The 4331-nt window shown below is 47.1% G+C and overlaps 1 pseudogene; it reads left to right on the top strand.

The window, feature by feature from the left end:
- Window positions 1–4331, top strand: part of LOC112549390 — a 13312-nt pseudogene that overhangs the window by 5165 nt on the left and 3816 nt on the right.

Raw genomic sequence — 4331 nt, 5'->3', positions numbered from 1 at the left:
AAAAAAATTGGCCATTTTTCGCACTGTAAATCCAGCAACACTGCTGCCATCTATGGCTGACACACCAGATCTTGTACATGACTGCCTGCAAACATTGGAAGCTGTTTATTCTTCAAGGCCAAATCTGAGAGACAAACAATTGATAAAAGAGTTTCAAGCAAAGAAGGGGGAGCACGGGTGGCTGGTAGCAAGGGATGGCCGCATTATCATCCCAGCTGCCTGGGTTCATGTGGTAGTAAAGAGCACTCATCATGGTACCCACTACGGACCCAGGGCCCTGGTAAGATGGATCAGTTACTATGTAACTAGAGTGGGATTAAGAGAGGCTGCCAAGGAGGTATCAGAGACATGTGAGGTCTGCCAGAGAAATAACCCAAAAGGAGGGAGAAGAGAAACTTCAGGACATCAGAGAATAGGCAATGGGCCAGGAGAAGAATAGCAGGTGGATTTTACTGAGTTGCCCCGGCAACAAGAGATAAAATATCTCCTTGTCTTTGTGGACACTTTCTCTAATTGGGTTGAGTGCTTCCCATGTCGGACTGCCCAGGCCCGGGAGGTAGTCAAGACACTCCTACGAGAAATCATACCTCGCTTCGGACTTCCAAAAGGAATAGGGTCAGACAATGGCCCACATTTCATTGCACAAATTACTCAGAAGGTTTCTGAGTTCCTGGGAATCAGCTGGCATTTACACACCCCTTGGAGACCTCAGTCCAGTGGAAAGGTGGAACGTATGAATCAGACCTTAAAAAGACACCTTGCAAAGATTTGCCAAGAAGCTCGACTCAAATGGCCAGAGGCCCTACCCTTGGCCCTGTTACGAGTAAGGGTCGCACCACATTCTAAATTGGGATTAAGCCCGTTTGAAATAATGTATGGTAAGCCTTACCCTCTGAGTCTGCCCATGGGTACTGAACAACAGTTACATGTTTTAGGAGAGGGAATGATTAGAGAATATGTATGGTCCTTGGTTTCTGTTTTGTCTTCCATCCATCAGCAGGTACGGGACGTGCTGCAGACACAGGACCAGTATCCTGCCCTGGGAAATCGATTATTACCTGGGAGTTACGTCCTTGTGAAAGATTGGAACGAGGAACCACTTCGAGCCAGATGGAAAGGCCCATATAGGGTACTTCTAACGACCCCGACGGCCGCAAAGCTCGAAGGAATCAAGACTTGGATACATTCCAGTCGCCTAAAGCCGGTGGCTGGACCAGAACAAGAAGGAATCCCTGCAGACTCCGGGACCGGAGACAGAGAACAGTGGAAGGTGGAGCCAATAAGAGACTTGAAATTCCTATTCAAAAGAAAGGAACTTTGAATAATTTGACAATCTTTGATTAAGTTTTATAAGCCTTATTATGAAATTGTTCAAGGTTTTATTGTGGGGCACCCTGATCTGTCCACTCCTACTTATAGGAGGGGAAACCCTTTTACAACAAAAATTTGACCCTCAGGAAAATGTCTGGATTTATCTGGCCCGGGAAATTTTAAATAGAACGGACTTCTGCTTAGCGGGAGGGATCAATGCTCACCTGGTTTTTACCTCATGCTTAATCGCAGTACCAACCCCTTTAAAAATTTTACAAAATTATACTATGCTGAAGAATGTAGAGAAGAAAAGTACATATCAGAATATATATAAGTGGGGGACTATTGTAAAAGAGAAGAATAGAGACATGTTTTCCGTACGGGTTCAGGCAACAGCTAATGCTTCTGAATGTTTCCTAATAGTTAATTGTACTAATAATTGCTTCAAATTGAACCAAGGTAGAAGAATCCTTTGTAACAAGACCAATCAAATATCCTATGTATACAATGTTCACCTGTCGTCTTATCTATCTTCAGACCTAAGGTGAATCAAATGATTTTACAAATGAAGAAAGCTGAGAATACTAGGTTTGTGTTGAAACAAATTGAGTGGAGCAATTATAATAAAAATAATTAAAAATGCTCCAGAGGGGGAAAATGTTAGGTTTGACCTAGAAACCACTACACATAGCCCAAGCAAAAGTCTCTGTTCTGTAACTAATGCTCAATTGCAATGATAAGGAGAAGACAGTCTTAGATAAAGGAGACTTGAAAACAAAAATAGAATTAGTGGAGTAGGGCAAAGAGCTGATTTAAATATTAAGATTCACACCCCTAGGTGGGGAGAAAGTATGCTAATGAAACATACATGTATGGAAATGAGATACATAGCTAAAACACAGGTATAGAGACATGCGCAGTAAAGAACTCCTTGCGTCACTCCCTTATAACCAATTAGCAAACAAGAATGCTTATGAAGGTCCAATACTCCTGTATAAAAGATGCTCATAATTAAGACTCTGTGTGCTTGTTACGTGAAATTATTCCGCTTGCACCTTGTATTGCTAGCAATAAATCTTTATACTTTCACCCCTGGTATCTTTATTGGCTTTTGCATACCGGGCACGATCCCAGACTTGAGCTGGGGCTCAACACTCTGAGCTCTGGAGGGCCTTGGGTGGGGATGATTTCTTGACCCTCCACATACTATGGTTGCTCATGAGCAAGATTCAACATCTGGCCAGCAAAGATAGGAGTTCAGCTGAGGACACTGCACCCCTTGGACCTGTAGCAGTAAGTGACAGCCCAGGCCCAATGTCGGTTCCTGCTTGAGGTAGGATACCAGGGTGTGGGACAAGCTTTTCTCCCCTGCTCTCCTGTCCCCCTGGTCACCCCTGCTCTTCTGTCAGCAGCAGAAACACAGCAGCTTCATGCTACGTAGCTGACTGACTCCATGAGACTGGAACTAGAAACTCCTGTAACTGAGAGGCTCCTTCTGCTTTGTAGCTCTCCATTCAGGCTGCTGGTTCCCTGCATGTCCCAGGCAAAAGTGCAGGGATGTGACTGGGAAGGGAGCCAAGAGCTAAGGGAGCTGCTACCAGAGCTGTTTTGTGCTCTTCTGGATGTGAGGAAGAGATCTTTAGACTTGGAAATATGGATTTCCAGGTGTTTTCCCCAGGCTGACTCTGGTCTTCTCTATCTGTTCAGGCAACATGTGGATCTTTGGAGATGTGCACCAGCATTCACTCCAGCCCAGTGCTGAGGGAGCTGCTCCCAGAGATCCTCTGTGCTCTTCTGGAGCAAGTTGGCAGTATCTGCCAATGCCCACAGGTAGCATCTGGAGGAGGCAGCTGCAGCAGGGGCAGCTGTGAGCAGTGCACAACTCTGGCAGGTAAGGAGTAGGCTGTGACTGCTTTCACAGGTTTGGCCTCACTTCAGGCTAGCTACCTGCAGGGTGTTCTTGTCCTTTCCAAGGGCTGTGCTGAGCAGTCTTGGTCCTGGTAGCTAAAAGAAGGTGGAGGTTGTCAGAGAAGGGCAGAATTTTAAATACTAAGGCTGGGAGGACCTATTTGTTCCTCCAATCTGAGCTCCTCTGGGACAGGCCAGGCAGTTTCATCCCGGGGGCTTCACAATCTCCCTTAGTGACCAGTTCATGTTGGACTCCAAGTGCTTGGGACCTGGGCGTGTGACTTCTGCATGTTCCCATGCTCTACATGTGACCTTTGTCCTTGCAGGGAGAGAAAATTGGCTGCCCAATACTTTCCATAGTACATTTGGCTTGGGAGAGCTTCCATGCATCCCTTCTGGCTTCCGGTACTGATTTGTGCAAGGCCCTGCCCTCCCTGTCCCTGTTGGGATTGCAAGATGTGGAAAGAATAGCAGCATTGGTCTGATCTGAGCTGCCTGCCTCGTGCAGCAAGTATCTGAGTAATGGACTTCCTGAGTGACAGGGAGTTTTGGTTCTGCTCTGGCCACAGCATCATTACAGTCTGTAAATCTGGGCCTTCTCTCTCCTCAGGCTTTCTATGGAGACCCTGGCCTGTGCCATATCTAAGGGCCTTGGGGAGGGAGTGGCTGCAGCCCTCTGCCAAGAGGGAGCTTGGCTACTCCTTGAAAGCCCCCAGACTCACCATGAGGGAGTGTGCCAGCTGGCTAGGTAAAAAAGGCAGGCTGGATTGCATCTGTGCTATAGGCAGTGGGACGAATGCTGAAGGGGGAACTTTCCGTGCTGAACCTGCAGGGTTGTGTGGGGCTGGAGACATGGAGCTTGTGCTCCAAGAGCTGATAGTTGCCACCTCAGAGCAACTGAGTGTTGGCAGTGCCCAGCCGGTCCCAGAACTAGTGGTTTTCTCAAGCAGGGCTCTGCTCCCATTGGGCATTATAACACCTGAATTCATAGAGCAGGTCCTGCAGTGGGTCGGTTCCAGAACTGAAAAGTTGCGTGTTACTGGTGCAACCTTCATCAGCCAGGTAAGGCCCCATAGAAAATGAGCAATTTGATGAAAAGGCGGCTGTTTGCT

The sequence above is a fragment of the Alligator sinensis genome, unplaced genomic scaffold (genome assembly GCF_000455745.1).
Source record: "Alligator sinensis unplaced genomic scaffold, ASM45574v1 scaffold188_1, whole genome shotgun sequence".
Taxonomy (NCBI): domain Eukaryota; kingdom Metazoa; phylum Chordata; order Crocodylia; family Alligatoridae; genus Alligator; species Alligator sinensis.
Note: the sequence above shows the minus strand (reverse complement) of the source record. Positions and strands in the feature narration are given on the sequence as shown.